At 35.5% G+C, this 20,339-nt stretch overlaps 1 pseudogene across 1 annotated transcript; it reads right to left on the bottom strand.

Annotated features, from left to right (window-relative positions):
- Positions 1–3,610: 3,610 nt before the first annotated feature.
- LOC145558342 (E3 ubiquitin-protein ligase PRT6-like) lies at positions 3,611–20,085 on the bottom strand (annotated as a pseudogene). The gene is made up of 18 exons (XR_014092446.1): positions 18,328–20,085; positions 16,202–17,262; positions 15,868–16,008; positions 15,397–15,640; positions 14,596–15,303; positions 14,172–14,330; positions 9,499–10,135; positions 8,256–8,310; positions 7,540–8,182; positions 6,361–6,569; positions 5,741–6,273; positions 5,353–5,456; positions 5,179–5,245; positions 4,966–5,043; positions 4,586–4,654; positions 4,354–4,454; positions 4,134–4,262; positions 3,611–3,808 (listed from the first exon to the last, which is right to left on the bottom strand). The product of XR_014092446.1 is annotated as an E3 ubiquitin-protein ligase PRT6-like (transcript).
- Between the last annotated feature and the right edge of the window lie 254 nt (positions 20,086–20,339).

Below are 20,339 nucleotides of genomic sequence, written 5' to 3' on the forward strand. Positions count from 1 at the left end.
AGTATATCTTTCCTCCACCTATTCAGAATATATTGTTGGGGGATGTCAACAACCTGGTTATGTTCTAGAATCCTAATGATGTGCCTGCAGATAATGCCACTAGTCTCAAATTTCCGACAATCACAACATATGACTTTTGTTTCCGTGTTGAAGGTGGCGGAATAAAACCTTTTCCTGTCTGTGATAACGTCCTCACTTTACCCTCAGGCACAACCCAAACACGGTCTTCAATCAAATACTGAATAAGTGTATTAGACACTTGTATCTCTTCCCGTGGGTAGCTATACATCAGACGTGTACATTCATTTTGCACCTCTTGGAACTTGGTGTCAGTATATATCTTCTGAAACACAGCTTCCACACTGAAACCACTTACGAGTCTTCGAATGTACTTCGAGCATTTTGCATCGGTATCCGTCTCATCTCCAACTCATTTATCCATGGCTGCTGCATACTTTTGTGGACATTCATACAACTTTTTGTTGCGCGTAAGGAAACCATCAAAGAAACTATTTATACTTTCCACCCTCTGTGTTGTCTTCATACCCACCCAAAAGTAGTTTATCATGAAAGCAGGTACCCACATATGACGTTCCAAATACAGATCGCATAGCTAATCATTGTTTTGCAACTTGTACTCAACAATTAACGCATTCCATATGTTCTCGAACACCATTATTGTAAAACTCTCATATACAACTTTCTTCAACTCAACTTTCAGGTATTGGTACCTATCAGACATACATCAGTGTTATTCATTATATCAAACGCAACATGTTAAATTTGGTGAATATAAAAAAATAATTCATTTCCTTCTAACCTTTCACATTTGCCCAGTTTTTCAGGAATCTTTCGCATTATGTGCCATATGCACCACCGATGTCGGGAAGTTGGCATCACCTCTTCAAGTGACTTCCTCATAGAAGCACCCTGATCAGTGAGTATAGCTTTGGGCGGGGTATCGTTCATACATTGTAACCATTGCTGAAACACCCACCGGTACGTGTCACAATCTTCATGGGATACAAGAGCACATCCTAGCAATATGGACTGCCCGTGGTGATTTACCCCCCACAAAATTAACAAATGGAAGGTCGTTTAGACTTGTCAGACAGGTTGCATCAAAACATACGACATCTCCAAACTCCTCATATGCAGCCCTGCTACGAGCATCCACCCACAACACGTCTTTCAGCCTTCCCTCCGCATCCAACCGTTGAGAGTGAAAAAAGTTGTGATTGGCAACTTGCATCTCCTGAAAATATTTCATCATTGCTACAGAATCACCCCCTCCATCTTTAATCTCCTGCTTTTGTATACCTCATGTTAAAGGTCTTTGACAGTGTAAGACAAAGGGTTCGAGCCTCCCATCTCCGTGCTAAAACAACCATGAATTTGAGACACAGGTACACCCAAGTTAAAATAATTCTCTAACCTCTTTCTAGCCCTAGAATTAAAGTTTTTCATTCGATATTCTTTCACAAGCTTTGCATCAATAGGTTTAGGTGTGTGGTTTGTATGTTCCAACTCAATGCCCTTAATTTCCCACTGCCCCTGCCGATTCAAGCTAGCATAAACCTTTGCTTTACAGTCACACTTCTTAGACCTCCTTTTACTGCGACTCAGCTCATCCTCAAACTCCAATCCACCAACAACTCCACCTGAACCACATACACCCATAGCCTTTGCCCTCTTTTTGGCCTCCCTTTGCACCCTCATATCAGGCCTACCATAACACTCACACCGTCATGTTGTAGATATTCTATGCCTCCTCTCGCCTTTCGATAACACACCCTAAACCCTACTCACACCAAAACCCTTTTTCTCACCGTATTCTTTGTAAAATGCTTCGACATCTTGCCATGATGTAAAGACCATCCCTACTTTTGGTTCTTCCACTGTGACAATACTTTTCTGATTACTTCCCACCACTGTTTCTGATGTCTCAAAACTCCCTATGGATGAGCTCAAATCAATACTTTCAACATTAATGCAAGCGGAAGAAGTAAAACCTCCACCTACCCCAACTATGGAACAATCACACCAACACTAGATGTACAACGATCAATGTTATTTGCAGACGCCTGATGAATTCCAATATCACGTCCTCTAACCCCGCTGCCCATATCACACACTCCATTTTCATTATTAGACCTGATTACCGGAGATTGGACACCACTATCCATTGCAGCCAACTTATACCTACAGAGTTGCACACACACTCATCACGCAAATCCATATTAAACACTTCTCATGAGAACTTGATACATACAACCAATATCTCACAAACACGAAATAGGATTTATAATAACTAATTAGTGTGATTATGTATATATACAAATACATTTGGAATCCGAAAAAATATATATTTTCTTACAACGTCTAAGGAATTGTTTTCATTTGCTAATCAACTTATTAGATATCCATTAATAGTAATAAATTATTGTTGATTTCCCCATTTATCCAAGAGCTACATAGTAATGGCCCTCTAGTACTTTATGGATTTTATGTTTTATTCCTATATTTTTTAAATATTGTCATCCATAGCAAAGGGATTCTTAGCCTAAAATGGGTATTTTTTTTTGAAGTTTATGAATCTATAACACTAATACATACACAATTCTGTATTTATACCCGAAACTAATATAACCAATTCATGATTATTATATGATTAACGCCGAAATCATTTACATCATATATTGAACAATGCCAAACTCTCAATAAATTTCAATTTACATAATCTTATTATGAATATCTGTTCAAATTAGTAATCATATATACTAATAAAAATGAGAAATCAATTAACTAGAAGTCTATAAGTAAAACCAACATACTAATCAAAATACATGTAGCACCGACCACCTAGTATACAATTCTATACAAACGCAGCATGCTTTTCAACTACCCAATACCTGAAAACTATACAACAACTGATAATAAAACATACTAGGTGGTTGAAATATGTTCACGAACAAGATTCAAGCTGATACACTTGGCGCCTCACTCAAAATCGCCATTCTTGTTCGCTATTGTTCCGCTTTGAACTAATTGTATCGAACAAACAAGAACTCCAACTACTTACCATGTGCTAAAAGGTCAAACATTTATCACCCAAACACTGCTGCCAACCAATTTGCATCAGGAAACGGAGTTATATTTGGCGTCAAAGCCACATGTTCTGCAATCCAAGTCTTCATGCCACATTGAAACCATTATACTACACCCCAGCTCTTACGTGGTAATGTTATTGTTCCTCTTATTTACTCTTTTGCCACAAGATAAACGAACCACGTTCATCATAAAGATGAATGGGGGCGCCCTAAAAAAAATTGCTCTCATTTCATGCAAATTGCAAATGAGCAAATTGTGCAATGAGCAGATTTTATATAAATGAACAAATATTACTGATATATCCTTGGTTGCACCATATAAGGTACAACAAGTTGTATAATTAAAATTGCCTAGGTATAGAGGTAAAGGTACTCATGCAATATTTTGGTTAGTTGGCTAAACATTTAAGGTTGTTTTAGTAAATTCATTGATGGGGCTTTTGAGGAGGACAAGTATTGAATGTATAAGGATTAATACTTTGTATGTTTTATGTTTCAAATCAAATGTTGTACCAAACATCAAATTTGTACATAAAAATCACAATTTGTGGTATATCAAAAATCACAAATTAACAAAAGCAAAAACTTTGCAATTATTTACAAGTTTGCCAATAATATATACAATTACGTACAGGCATATATCTTACAAGAATTTTCCTTTCTTCAATGGTTGTAATCAAATACAAGTATATAATTACCTGAAACGTTTTAGAAAATAGTGTAAATTTATAAACAAATTCATGGAGTACGTAAAGCATAACAAAACATCATTGATACAAATTATATTTTTAGAACTATTTGTTCTTTCGAGAGCATGATACTATTATTACTATCATTTTCTAGATTGTAGGATCTACCATTGCATAATTGGTAAGAACAAGGAGAATAGTATATGAAAATTTTCACAAACATTAGTTGGTCTATATATACATTCGGGCATTCGGCATCAAGTCACAGCTCCAAAACCCCAAACTGCAAGACACTATTATCTTTTTGCAAAAGCAGTTTGTGAAGAAAGCTTACATGGTTGAATTTTACAAGGGCGCTGCAGGTCAAAACTAAGTATGTTGTCATCAGGGTTTGAGGTGTGGACAGGGAATCAACGAAGTCTACATCTCCTATACATCGTTCTCGCTTTTCATGTCAGCTCATCTGCAATGCTCGCTTGAAGGTTACAACTATGCATCTGACTTTAAAGTAGGGTAAATCTACACAAAGAAAATACACAAGGATAGTAGTGTACCATACAACCAGAGCTTTTTCTGAGAATTAAACCAAGGAGTAGGGACCAATTGTTGTTTGACAAAGAACTTCGGAGCTTTGATCAAGGCCATGAGAAGCCACCTAAATGAAAAAGTGTTAAGTGTACAAGAACTTGAAATAGAAATGCAGTATTAATGTATGACAATGGCTGTCAAAATAAAAAACCATATGACAATGGAGCAACAAAATGATTTTAAAATTTCAGCCCTCACCATGTACGTCAAAGCAGCATACCGCTCCTCATTTAGATACAGTGGCTTGCCCCTACGCATTTGAGCATCCTGTGGATAAAATGCGAGTAATGGAAAATAAAATTAAGATGATGGAAACCTAAATCAACTTTGTAATTTTCTCGACATATAACAATAAAACCAGTCCATCAGTCAGCCTTATGGATTAACTGAAACATGAGCATGTTGACTTAATCAGAGTGTAGACATACAGTGAGTAAAAGCATTTCACAGAAAGAAACCATTAGCTATACTTCACTGGACTTTGACAGAACAAATACTTTTTTTTTTTTTTTTTTTTTTTTTGAAAGCAGACAGAACAAATACTTGCATAATGAAATCTTCTGATATTTTATTGTTACCTCTTCACCATATGCATCAAGGTAAGGCGAAGGCCAAAGAGCTTTGCGTACATTTCGCTGAAGTAAAATTGTTGTTTTCTATTCACAGGGGTTTAAAAAAAAAAAAAGCTTAGTGAAAATCCACACAAAAATAAGGTGGAGGTAGGCATGTAGTCCCAAGAAAAAGAGAGAACAATGAAAATAATCGCCTGCAACAGGTCATGGAATCCTTACCCTAATTAAAAGGAACACCCCAGTCCCAGCACCACATGACATTGCATGAGCTTGGCATTTGCTTCCACTAGATACAATGATAATATCAGATATCAATTAAAATTTACAGTTTGAGTAAAAAAAAATATCATTATTCTCTACTGATTCAATAAGAATGGAAAAAGCTATACTAACCTGCAGCAAGAATTCCTGGCTGGAGAGCATAATCTACCACACAAAAAGGCACAAGGCAGGTTCAATTTGCAGTCCCACAGATTGGACATGGAACTTTTATATACCTGAATTAATCAAGCAGCCTTATATCATAGAGAATTTTAGCTTTATTTAAGCAATACACTTAAAAAATCTGTTTCAGTTAAACTTAACAGCAACAATGACAATAGACCACCCTACTCATGACACTAAAGCGTGAACTTATCTAGCTAACTAGCTTCTAGAGATTTTTATTTTGAGTAGAATTAGCAAACTAAAATCAATTCTGAAATCACCCACTGTAGTTTGAAAATAAATAAATTTTGAAAAATAAAAATAAAAAGAAAATTCAGACAAAGCAAACAAAAACCTCTGCACAAGATCCTGGTAAACAGCAGGAAGACGTATCAGCTGAAATGGAACAGCTGGAGTTGAATACAGAGTACGGTGAAAACGTTGATCCTCAAAGTCCTTAGAAAAATGATGAAACCATTTTAACATCATTGAACGTAGACCTCCATCTTTAAGAACAATATCCAGTGGAGGAATTCTAAAAATGTTGCGTAATTCATTTGTCTCATCCCTATTCCCCAGCATACCAACATCCTCCTGGAAATCAGAGATACCTATTGATTTATCAAAGTCATCAACCCTTAAAGAGGAAGGTGAAATTTCAGAACATTTGAGAAGTTTCTGTAACAACAGACATCTTCGGAGATATGGTAAGGTTAAATTATCAATCACATCTTTGACATGACAAGACGGATTGAAATGATTTGAAACGAAAATCTGCTTTGTAATGGAAGATGTTTCAGCTAGCTTGGCTATATCAGCAATTAGGCAATCATGGAATCCTAAATCATTCACGTTGCGGTGTGCAATTGAACAGTATGTGAATACAGCCTGAAAAGTTTTAAAAGCATACAGAGGTGATGAATCAACACATAGTTGCAGCACCAATAAAGTAATATTTGAGAAATTCTAACACACCTGAATGATAGAGATACCGTAAAAGACATGCACAAGAGATAAAAAAGAGTCTCTTGTTGACAAGAATGGAGAGGGAAGGCAAAATAGAACCCACATCAATGTTGAGAAAGGATCATGGATAAGAACAGGGTGTGAAGCTTGATCCCAAAATTGCATATCAGGATACACCATCTCCCCATTTGCATGTTTTAATATCCACAAAAAATTTCCTGAAAAGTTAAAACTAATCAGATGCAACACGTTTATGAAATAAGCTCAGCAAATTTAAGAGCCAATATGAGAGAAAATGACAAAGGTTAAAGATTTATACAGAATTGCTATCAAACTAAAATCAAAATTTAGCAATATGTATAAATAAAATTGGCACCATTGATCATATTGAGTACTGTTCATGTACCATGCCTCCCAAAAATAAAAGCATCATTTAGCCAAATATACTTTATTAAGTGAAGAGTATACTACACCAGAATAAACATTATATTATACGGCGTGTAACTATATGATTCTCAAAGAATGTTGAAGTGCAATACATTAATATAAAAGAAAAAGATGGGGAAGTTAATTATATATCCAAGCATTTTGTCACACTTTAATTAAACCACTTCTGTCATACACTTATACACACCCCAAATTACCCACCCAAAGGAAAATAAAAAATATTCACCTTTTACAAGGAAAAGCAGAGGTACACACTATATTAATCAAAACCTTTTTTGAAGATCGTCAATACTCAATATTACTAAAGAGCAAAAGTTAAATAAATCTGCAAAAAGCATGGAAAACTGCAAAGACAGACATGAAACTCAAACTAGTAGACCTCAATCTCTGCAGGAAAATCTATTCCACTCATGTGGAATTTCAGCTATTCACACTTTCCAGAAATTGGCCAATAGCATATACCTTAGATTTTACTACAAGCTTACCTAAAATGAAAGCATAAGACTATATTTTTCTCACCTGTCCACCACTAATTCTTTTCAATAAGAGAAAAGCAATTCAGTCAATTACAAATACTGTTTCAAGATGGGTACATAAAAATAATAATATAGAGGGAATATACAGACATCAAAAAGATTTTCCCAAAGATAAGTGAATTGCACTCGGTCGAAACACAGTTTTGTGATGGATATAGTAATAAAGGATATAAACATCAATTTTTTTTAAAAATTATTCTCCTACCTTTTCCACTGATTGCTCCCTCTGGGCACTTATCGTTGTTAATGCCAGAGCAAATGGACGCTGAAAAGAGTTGAAGGCCTCTAAACCTTACAAGCAAATCAGGCAAGTGTGTGCTTCTAGTGCTTTGGATGGCTTTTAATAACATTGGCAGTATAAACCGACAAGATGACTTATATTCATCATACAAAGAACTAAGACCTTTTCTTGCACCAAGAGAGCTCTTTTCGCAACGAGATGCAATTTCTGTTGATACAAGTGAATGCTTGAGAGTGGCCCACATAAGAACAGAAGGGCTCACTCTCCCTGATCTTAAGAAAACGTCTTGTTTCCCTGGAAAATACATTCCACTTAGCAATTGGAAGACAGGTTCAAGATTAGGGCTGATCCTTGTATTTCTCCAAACAGGCAAAGCCTTCAGCATTTCACTTCTTGAAACAGTAGAAGCTGCGGTGTGTAACATAGACAAGGCATACTGAAGCCGCAATGAACCACATTCCTCCTTCGATGCAGTCAAAGAGCCAAGAGAATGCATTGAAGGGATATTGAAATTTGTAGGCTGCTCCCAAACATTATGAGGATCACCTGGTACAACAGGTAGTGTAGAATCTGCAAGGTGGCGACATACAGGACAAAGAAACTTACCCTGTAAAGAAGTAATAAGTGAATATAACAAAAATTTGGAAAGAAACAGTACTAAAGATCTTATAGAACTATACTTGATCTGAATCATCAATGAGTCCGCCTTCAGATACCATTCGTCTACTGATAAGTCTGCAATTTATATCATCAAAATAGCTGTGAATGACTTCTAGAGTAAGAATACCAGATATAACAAGACAAGAAAGCTATCACCACAGAGATATACCATACTCTCATGAACTACACTTGATTGTGCAATGCAAAGGACATTTGAAATAAAAAATAAGGTGGACTACGAGAAGGCACAAGTATTCAACTTAAATGTATAGGTAGGGAAGCTGTTTCTGTTTATTATTTATTTTTTTCTCCTTCAAACTAGCAAACTAAGTTGAATCTGTCATCACCTACATGATAACCAAAATTATATAGCTTAGACAGAAAGATGGTTCAATCCATTCATTCCTTTACAAATTGCAATTGGTCAATTGCTATTTGCTACTAGCCACCAGCCCACCACTATACTGAAAGCACTAATGTCAAGATTGTCAACAACGTGGTAACTCTGGAATTAGTATGAAGCCTATAAATAGAACTTTCCCAAAAGGATGATAAATTGATTTTACATCTTGAACATTTATTTGTATCAATGTTATCAACTGTGGTAACTCTGCTAAGATTAGTACTCTTGTACTAATAAATTTTTTATATGAATTTGCATTCTCTTTCTCTTTTCTTTTTCCTGATCAAATTAAAGTATGATTTTTACAGAATTTTGTCGGTTTAAGTTGGGAAAAAAAAAAAAAAAAAAAAGAGCCTAATGGTGAAAGGAGGATTAGAACGATAATGGACACAAATTAAGGAAAGGCATGTACTATTTTGTACCTTTATATGCAAAAAATGTTTCTTTAAATTTTGTTTTTCCTAGGATTTTCCAATGCGATTTCCATCTCCAATCATCCAGTCATCCCTAACAAAGTTTCAAGTTGCAATTTTTTCATGTCTTTTTATAAATATTTCCAACTAAGTGCAAAAAAAAAAAAAAAAAAAAAAAAAAAAAAAAAAAAAAAAAAAAAAAAAAAAAAAAAAAAAAAAATCCAAATCAGAATTTCTTTATGAATTTTTGATTTTTTTTTTTTTTTTTTTTTTTTTATACCTTTTGGAGACTTTTTCCAATGTTTATCAGTGTCAGATTTGATGCACTGCATGGCCACAAGAGGAAATATATACTGAAAGGGAGAGGTACCCAAAGTGGAAATGTGGAACACCTTTGTTTATCTAGAGTAGAAGTCACACAAAATTGAATCACCTAGCAAAACTCACCTTTCATTTGATGACAAATAACGATCAAGACAACCCTGATGAACTGCATGGCCACAAGAGGAAATATAAATCCCATCAGAATTTGAGGGGCCAAACCCATCATAAGAAGGAAATGTGTTGTTGCTTTGTGAAGTATCCTTATACTGTTGTGTGAGAGCAGCTATGTATTTTCCAAGCAACAAAGAGACCTGGTTTGATGAACTTCTAGTATCCTCTGCAGTAGAGATTCCTTCACCATTGCTCGCAAAACCAGAGTTGTGATTACAACTCATCTCTTTGTAAATAGATAAAAACAGATCTTTCTCTAAGACTCAAGGGAGTATGTAGTCTTATTCCTCATCTCAGTAGATTTTCCAGGTTTCTTTATATTTTGAAGCTCAGGAAACCGAGACTTACAAAATACTACAAAATTATTAAGTTCTTCAGGGTGAGCCTGAGCAGCAAACTCACCTATTGCACCTTCAACTAACGGCAGCAACTCAGAAGATGGTAAACTCTCCACAGAGATGGCATTAGAACCACTAGCAACAGGATCCTTTTCCATACATGCTTTTACAGCGCTCTCCAACCCATCAGAATGCCAGCCTTGGTCCCATGCAGAATAACCTCTGTCAACAAAGTTTACAATCCTAGATTTCTGTTTATTTTTCAAAACGAATAAGAAAAATAAAATAAAATTAGATCAATATTCAGAAGACTGTTGTAAACAACATCTATTAGCCAACAAAATAACCCTGATGTGGTTGTCAAGAGAATAATTACCCAGATCACATCAAAAAAGATAAGAAGCGTGAAGCATGGGAATATTACCACAGTAGCAAAACTTAGTAATAATAACAATATTAATAAAAGAAAAAAAAATCTGTATTCTTGGATTTGAATGCGGATTAGTGAAGCTGATAAGAAAAGCTTGGTCTATTGAGGAATGCTAGAAAGCTTCGATACCAGTGGGTTCCTAAGGAAATATTCAGCATAAATGCACCTTATAAAGACTCTTTAGTCTTTACAATTAAGCGGCATAAGTTAATTTGGAATTCCTCCTCTAGCACTAGAAAATAGATTTATTTTTATAGGATCACAGTGAAATACAGTTATTGGTATTTGTTGGTTTGTGATTCTGCCTCTTGAACCATGAAATATGGACCAGATAGGTAAACTAAATCAGGTCATAGGGGAAGAACTGGCCTATATACAGGGGCGAAGCCAGGATTTGAAATTAATAGGGGCCGAGACTTATATTAACTAAAATAGAATTGTATTGCATATACGTAGTATATTTTTCCATAGCAAACTTTTTTCTGTTGCACTATTATAAATTAGCTTTGAGCACATTTTTCACTAAACAACGAGAATCGAACTCCAGACTTTTGTGTCAGAGCCCAATAACATAATATACTACTGTTCCTACCGCTAAGCTATGTATTACAATCATGTATTAGTGTGCAAATTTGGTTTATATAATAATACTTAAGGGACCAGTTTTGAGATTTCAGTGTGATAAGATTATAAAAGTACATTATTTTGTTTATTAGACTCTTGTTTTTATATTGACTTTTAATGATTTCAATGTTTATTAAATAATTTTTCTTCCTGAGACACGAGTTACTACTATTTGATTTATTTGTTTGTAGGAGCGAAGATTACGGTATCAAAATGCATTTTACCCAGCTCGAAAAAAAAGAAAAAAAGCTTACAAGTGAAGTCACATACTTTAAACCCAATAGTCACATGAATCCTGAATATAACAACTTGACCCTCAACCAAAGCAAAAAGAACAAAACAAAAAGAAAAATAAAAGAGCAGCTACTCATTGTTCTTGCGGGTAACACCGACTTTCGCGGGTACCAAACTGTCAAGCAAGAGATGATGAAATCAGATGATTATTGGAGCGAGATACTCGAAGCTGCTGAGATGAATCAAAGGCTAGTTTCTTATCTTTCTGAGGGGAGTTTTTGGGAGTTATCAAATCCGTATTTTAGGGGATTTTTTTGGGCTAGGTTTCACCAATAAATGGAGGATACCTCTTTTTTTTCTTCTCCTATCACTTCTCTCTGCTAGATACCTCCCAAAATTTGAGATAAACTCAGTTCAATTGATGTTGACTCTGCTTCTACTAGAAAATTTGGTATTGTAATTTTGATTTGGATTTTCTTGTTATTGAATTGTCAGTTTCGGTTAGTTTTCTAGTTTAGATGATTTGCTTTGATAATTAAAGAAAAAAAGTTAGTGCTTTGAACTCCTTTTATTAGTTCTTTGCTACGTTAGTTTAGTGGAATTTGGCTAATCAATTTAATTAATCTAGCTATAATTTGTCAGTACTTCTTGCTTGGATCATTAGTTATAATATGAATTGTATAATTTCTACTTTTGTTATTCAATTTTCGTATCTTAGTATGTCAGGCTAGATTGAATAAGGGTAGGGAGATATATTATGCACTGGGCTATTGTATTGTGAGAATGGGTTTGTTATAATTATTGGGTATTATGTTTATGTCTTGTTGGGATTGGTGATTTCGTTTGATTATTATGAACTAGTAGGATTATATTTTAGACCGGCCATCTTTAGTGTAATTTGCTAGTTTAATTGCTAGAGTATTAACTTGTGATCCGTAATTGTTCTAGTTAATACCATTAGTAGTGATTAGGTGTTTGATTGGTGACTAAAACTTGTCGTAATACCTAAGATTATCAACCCTTTGAGTTGCACAAGTCCGAGCTTGTGAGATTTGTGGCTTAAGTTAACGACTTCCTAGTTATTAATGCGGCTAATTAATCGAGTCTAGAGAGCTTGTTCTAGATTATTAGTTAGTTAGACAATATTCCGAGAGCTCGTTTGGTGTATTTGCAATTAAGGGAAGTTTTGAATGCTTGTTGGTGTTCATTGGTTGACATTAAGATATAAACGTAATTCGTATAATTCGATAAGCAATATTTGATACTCCAATGTTATAATACATCTCCCGATTCTCTATTTCATTATTCTTGATTTTATCGTATTTCAATTTTTATTAGTTTATTTCTCCGTACTTTATTTGTTATCTAGCTAGTAGCTTATTAGATCATATCATTATTTGTTCAAAACAGGGGTTTCTAACTTACACAAGTAATAATTTGATAATCCAATTCTCTGTGGGATCGACCCTAGCTTACCCTACTACATTTTAGGAGGTTTTAGTTAAGTTTATTTTTGGTAGACACGCGACAGTCGTACCACAGTGATATGCGGTTGGGCCACGAGCCCCCTGGCTCCGCCCTTGCCTATATCTTCAGAAATGACAAGGTTCAAGCTGCGATAACAATCACAAAGCCTTAATCCCAGAAGGATGGGGTCGGCTGCATGAACCAAGAATTAATATTTTTTGGTCATCCACAGATTTATCTTTTCTCCTTTATTCACTATTATCTAGTGAAATGCTTTTACAAATCCAATATTAAAAATATCGTTTTTAAATCCCTCCATGTCATCTTCAGCATCCCTTGGCTTCTTCTAACATCTGTATAATACCAACTCTCTGATTTCCTTTCTGGGGCATCTACTGGCCGCTGTTGCACATGCCCAATCCAATGTAATTGGTACTACCTTATTTTATCCTTTTTACATACAGCTCCAACCTTACTGAATATCCTCACTACAAATTCTATCCCTTATGATGACCCCAAAACATCCATCTCATGAAACACATATTTGCTACACGCCTTTTCTAAATACAATCCTTCCTAAATGCCTCACAAGGCTCACATTCCGACCCATAGATGTTGTAATAACCGTCACATAAACTTTTCCATCCAAAACTAAGGCCTACAACCGCAAATACAATCTTTCCTGGCAGGATCAAGACCTAATTTTGAAGGGTTGATAATCTAATAGAACGCATCGCTGATAGGATAAAATTTTCAAATAAGATGTATTCTTAGAGGTTACATTGGATATGGAGCTGCTGTGAAATAGAGTCCACTAGAAAGAGTTTGGTATCAATATATTTAAAAGGATGTATTCTGTTTAGATTATCCCATCCCATTGGGGGAAAAAAACTCACTCTTGGTATGCCCAAGGATTGTTGTATAATTGAGGTGTAGGCTGGCCATGAAACTTTGACTCTTTGAGAAGTCAAAGCTTTGAGGATCGGCCTTGATACAAGTAACAGCCAACTCTTTATTTTCCATTTCATAGAAAAGGATTTCGAAAAGAAAAAAAAAAAAACTAAACCTATCCCACAAGGCTAGCACCACCCCAATCTGGCAAGAAACTAAAAAGAGAGAGATAATTCATGCAGTGTTGTTTTACCCAATAAGGCTTTTCATCCATTCTTATCTTTTGCCTTGATGCCTTCACCTATCTTAAAAATGGGAGGAAATTTTTTATTTTTCCCTAAAAAGAAAGGCCAGTGAAATGGAGAAAAAAAAAATTCGTCTATTACACAAACACTATGTTTAGATAACAATAGTGAAGGGAAAGGGAGGTGAGGGAAGGGAGAAGGTGACCTTCCATTTTCCTTCCAAATCTATCCAATGGAGGAAATTGGTTTATTAAAAGGGGAAGGAAAATGGATCCTTCCATTAGGTATTCAAACAAAGGTTGATGCATCCTTTCTTTTCTCTTCTTTTACTTTCTTTCCATTTCTCTCTATCCATACATAGTGTAAAAGTAATAGCAAAGAATAAAATCAGCATACCTGAAGTAATACAAGGAAAGACATTGGGTTTGTAGAATTAGGATCATGGCAAAGACAACAAACGTGTTCCACATTCCCAGAGCCAGAATAATCAGACTCAGTATCAGCTGAACCCTTCAAGTTTGCTAGAAATTTAGATTGCTCAGCTTTCATTTTTGCCTGTACAATGCGAGAAAAACCATATCATAAACAATTATCACAACACTTTAAAGCCAAATATGTCAAGAAAGTGCCCATTCTTCAAAGTTATATAACCACATCCAAGGGTGGGAAATAGAAAAATGTATAAAATGAAAACATAATTAAATTATTTTGACTATTCAACTGAGTTAAGAATCCTATCATTTACTAGTTGACTTCTGTCCTGCACTCTTTCAAGACCTAATCAGCTTTTTTCACGCATAGTATAGCCTCGGTGTCTTACCAAAATGGCAGCTTGTCTTTCCCTGGCTTTCATCTTCTGCTTCTTTGTATCAGAAGCTGAACTTAAATCCACAATATTATCAGTTCTGTGGTTAACAATTTCAGGAGCAAACTGCTGCAGTTTCACCATGCATTTCAAGTCTAATTCAGCAAACTTCTTCAGCAGAATTTCTACAAGGGAAGAAAAATTGAAGTTCCCTGCTTCCATTGTGCTGCCCATGTTTTGTTTCCTGTGCATCCTCATCAACATGACCAGAAGTAATAGTAAACTCGGGCAACCAGATTCATCATGCAACCCCACTTCAATTTCCTCCGTTGCAACCAACATCAACGGAAAGCAATCCTCGTCATGAGTAGATATATGGCCAGATTTTTTCTCTAAAGAGCAAATATCTAAAGCTAGCGAAAGCAAGTGCAACGCAGTTATAAGTACCCCATCAGGAGCACGTGACTCCGCCGATCTATCCGTAAAGACAGCATAATAGAGGACAGCCCGAATAACCTGGAGGATAGTCTTGCAAGTAGCTACTCTAGCTATTCCAATTAATGGTTGATAGACGTTTGTCCACTTTGGCAATTGAGCACTCAGGGCAGAAACCCCACAAAATCGAGAGTATCTTTCTTCAGCAACCTGCAAGTCTCTCGTTTTCCAATATGGATGATACAAATCCAGTTCTTTCCAATATGGCATTCGTAGAGAGTACTTCCCCTGAAGTACAGAAATTATGAGACAGAATGCATGAATGCGCCAGACACAGAATGGAAAAGAAAGGAGAAAAGAACAGGCAGATAAAAGGCAAACCTGATTTAATCCTGATGGACTGGAGTATGAAGCAATTTTACCTAAGACCTCCTGTAGCAGATCCAGTTTACATAGTTCCTTAGGTAGACCCTTGACAAGCTCACTGTGTGTAAAATCACCTGTTGCAAGCTTGCAGATCAGTTCTCTTTGCAGACTCTGAGATGTTGTTAGTCCACACAATTGCCTCTCTTTGACTATCTGTATTATTAGAGTGAGCATCTCCTGCAATAAAACTGATTCATACCTGCAAATATGGCAGTAACAGGTAAACCAATTTGATAAAAAACAAAAGAACATAAACATCATTACTAAGCAATAAAGCCCAAGCTCAGCACAAAAAAAAAAAAAAAAAAAAAAAAAAAAATCAAAATAGAATTATAAGACAAAGGCATGTTCATTCACATTTCATAAGGAGAACTTCAGGAAATAAATCAACAAGTGTTAGCTATGAGGTTTGACGAGATGACATACTCACTAACATGCTTGAGATCCAAAGCAAGGTAATTGGACAATTGAAAACGTTCTAAGATTCTTGTTACATATAGGTCAGCTGGAGCAAAAGAAGCACATAGCTGTAGCAAAAATAGATCAAGCTCTGACTCTTGATTAGACCTGCAAAAAGAACAATTTTTGAAAAATAGATCAAGCTCTGAATCTTGATTAATGAACAGTTGATATGCACCCATATGCATACAATCACAGCCACATCCCGTTGCAGTGTACACAAGCTCAATTTTACAGATTGATGCATATCGATAAATAGATGGATAAAAAAAATTCAGATTTACAAACTATTTCTACATACCTGCGAATAAAACGATATCGATGAAACAATAATATAGCAGAATCACCATTTTTCCTCCACATCCCAGCACGAACCTGGGAACAAAACACCCTGCTTTGCAGGGGATGCTCCATCATGAATGAAGAAAATCCATATGGATGGCAGCCTCTAAGTACTTTTTGAAAAAAATAAAGGTGATCAGATAAAGGATTTAGATAAGTGACATCATCCTTATTTGTCAGTACAGAATCTCCATAATAGTGCTTAAGAGCCTTCTTCAAAATTAAAGAAAGCAATCCATGAAAGGGCATATGTAATGATATCCCCTGTGAACTTACATCATAGTCAATATCAGGCCAAACAGATAAACTCAACAAAGACAAAGCATCTTTTTCAACAGATGTTTCTGATTCGAAGAAATTCACATCCTTAACCATATCCCCAGTATTTACTGGGAAGGCATGTGTCAGTGTCACCGAGGGAACATCAGATGAGCCTGAAGTGAACACCCCCTTTTTGACACTAAATGAGGCCTCCTTGAATGTGGATATACAAAATGAAATGTCGCTAGTGACATGAGAAACAAGATTACTCCCTGCCAACCAACAATCTATAGCCTTTGTTGACTCAAAAGCCAATTGTAAGACAGAAGGCAAAACAAAAAAATCTTGATTTGCGTCAAACTTCTGTGTAGCTTCACCAGAAAGCCTTTCAACTTTAGCTTGTTTTTTACTATATCCATCATCAGTATCTTTTTCCTCTCGCACAGAAGAAGCCTCAGTCATCACTTCACTATCATGGTCAGAATCAGAGAAAGCACCCTTTACTAAAAGAAAATGAATTTTGGCAATATACTTGCACATATCAAAAGGTAGCTCAGCATTTACATCTTCTCTAAAGTAGGTTCTTTCACGTTTTCGAGGATTCATGCCTTGCACTAAAGATATAATTTGCAACCAATCTTTGACAATGTCGAATCGTTCATGTGTCACATACTTTAGTACGTCATAATGGCTTAGAACATAATTAACGTCTTTCACAACACTGATACAAAGATTGTGTACAACTGGCCACATGCTAAACTGCATAACAATTTCCCAACAACATATTAAGGGATAAGATATGGAATGTCTACTAATGGTAATTTAAATAATAAAAAACTGTAACATTCTTCGAAGATGATAAGAATAATGAAACACACAATAAATCTTGAATACAAGCCTGATAACAGGAAAAGAATCATTTGAAATAAATGAAATATATAGACAACAAAAGCCATATCATATACTTGGATCCCTTCGTGATTAAAGAGCAACACTTTCCAAAAACAGACACTTTTTCCAAGTGCAATTCCTCCATTACCTCAGCTTATTTCAGATATAATAAGTTCAAATAAGGGCTAATTGGTTCAAAAAAGATAAGATAATGGTTGATAAGTTCACAAAAGATAAGATAGGGTTAATAAGTTCCAATAGAGTCTAACAAGACCTTATAACAAGGTCCATTAAAGTCTAATAAGGTTCAAGTATTGAAAAAAAAAAAGGTCTAATAAGGTCCAATAATATAATGGCTAATAAGTTGAAATAAGATAAGGGCTGATAAGTTCTGAAAAGATAAGTTTAGGGATAATAAGATAAGATAAGTGAAGAGTACAATACCTATATTCTTCCCATGGTCCATACTCACATTTCTTCTCATGTTATTTCATCTCACATCTTCTACTATAGAATTAAATATTAAACCACTCTCTTTTTATACTTGATAATTTCCCCACAAACCCCACTTACACAATATTTTAACAAATTTAAATCAACCACCTAAATTCCATGCGAGTCGAAGTGTATCACTTATGAAAAAAACTGAGGGAGTATCACATGAATCATCAGCGTACTTGCCATCACCTTTGCACAGAAATACTAAAGAAAATTGAGAAACAAAATGACATAAGTTACCATAATTCTCACAGGTGCACTTATGATCTTGCTACATCAGAGTTAAATTCTAACTAATACACAGATATTGTGAACAAGTCCATTATGTTACACTTTATAACCAAGGCTAACATTACATAAGCGTAGTTACAACTTACAAGCTCACAACAAATACACAGAACTAATAACAATCAAAAATAAATAAGTAAAAATTACCTGAATATGGCCATCATTTCCGCAGCAATAAAAGAGAATCTCGAACAGACATCTTAACAGCACAGCCAAGAGATTACGCTCCTTTACAAGATGTGGGGCCAGTGTTGGCACAGTTATAATGTGCACAGAAAACTTCGCCACTAGAGATTTATGAAAATCAGAGCTAAATGTCTTAAGAACCTCAGAAACAGTGACAGGGTAATACTCTGTAAATACTTCAGCAAAATCATGCTTAAATATAGGTTCACTCAGAAGCTTCAGTAGCAACTCATGCAACTTCTTTGTGACATCATTACTTAAGAATCTCTCAGATCTTGCCAACAATTTCAGCAAATCAACTGTGTGAATCAACCTCTTAGAAACAAAACTCAGCAAACTTTCACTGTGATTGCAGAAGTCCAGAAGCATCTCCACTATACTGTAGGAAAGCTCATCAACAACTTTTCTCTGCTCATAACCATGTTTATTGGTTGAATCTCTTCTTAACATGTCTTCCCAGAACTTGAAAAGCAGATCCAATACTGGTTCAACTGAACTGGCTATCTCATTTGGAAGAGGCTGTATTTGTTCAACGCCTTGGTGCTCTGAACAAAAGCCCTCTCGTTTCCAAGCAGACTCATCACCACAATCACAGCAACCCTCACCAGGAGTTCTGGTAAAAAAAGTCATGATTCTCGTGATTTCCTTTCTGGAAACAAGGTAGACAGATTACACAAGCTGAGTCATGTCCACAGGTATAACAACGAATAGCTAAATCATTTTTTCTCCAAATAACACCACACACACCACGCTGACCAAAATTCAAATTAGCCAGGTTATTCAGTGCAATATTTGGTTCATGCTCAAACATCAACCACGTTAGCCAACACATACTTTCACGATAGACATCTTTCAAGTTTAGATGGTCAAAGGCTTTCTTAGACCCAAATTCCCCTTCACAAATCATCCCTGAATTACCTATGGCTGTAGGTAAAATGGCCGAGACTATTTCAGGCAACAAGGGTTTGTTGTTTTTAACAAAACACACCAAACCAGGCTGGAGATCTCTTAGGTACTCCTCAGCAACACCAATCATGGATAGTCCCTGCCAAAGAAAACAATAACCATTTATCAAAATATAATGCCAAGATAATTGTACATACATAAGGGGTTGTCAATTGTGTGTGGTCCATTGTTTGCATGTCATCATTTGACATATAAAGTAGTACTCCCTCCGCTTTATTTGACTTTATTTGTGAGAGAATCTACGTCAAAGCAACATGTATACACTTAGACATGCACAAATTCCTGGGCACACTGTGCATGTCTCCTTGGCTTCTCCATAGATCCTAGTATCCCACCCCAACGCATCCAGGTTTGCTGCTTTTGAATACATCATTTAAAGGAAACATCTCCTTATCTTTTTTTTTTTTTTTTTTTTGGGTTTTAGAATATCATAACTTTATCATAAACATGCTTGTTCTGGAAGGGACATACTATAACTCCCCTCCTTTGTAAGGGAAGGAACCTTGTGAGACACAATGATGCATTGATGCAACCATGTGAATTCTACCCACTACAGAATGTATATCATTTCAGACAATGATGCAAGCAGTTGTGTATACTATCATATACTTCAGATCAACAGCCTATATAGAGGCCTAAATATTTCCAACACATGTACGACAAAATCATTGTACACATACAATAAAAAGTTCTTTATAAAAAAAGATCCTCAGTGATAGAAATTATTACGAACCCTTCACCAAAATGCACAACTCATATTTATTCAATTGATAATGGACATCATTTCTGGAGGATTTCCGAACATTATTGTTGATAACTGAAAATATTGCATATACTTCAATACTTCTAATCAGAATTCCCATATTATGATATCACTTTTTATATTCAGGCCTCATGGCTCTAAAAGATCATTTAACAAAAGAACGTGATTTCTAACCCACAACTTACAATGTTTACCTTATGTCTCCAAGCCCCATCCACTTCTAAGTAGCACATTTGAGCTTAGG

Source organism: Chenopodium album, chromosome 9 (assembly GCF_948465745.1).
Source record: "Chenopodium album chromosome 9, dcCheAlbu1.1, whole genome shotgun sequence".
In the NCBI taxonomy this organism is placed as follows: Eukaryota; Viridiplantae; Streptophyta; class Magnoliopsida; order Caryophyllales; family Amaranthaceae; genus Chenopodium; species Chenopodium album.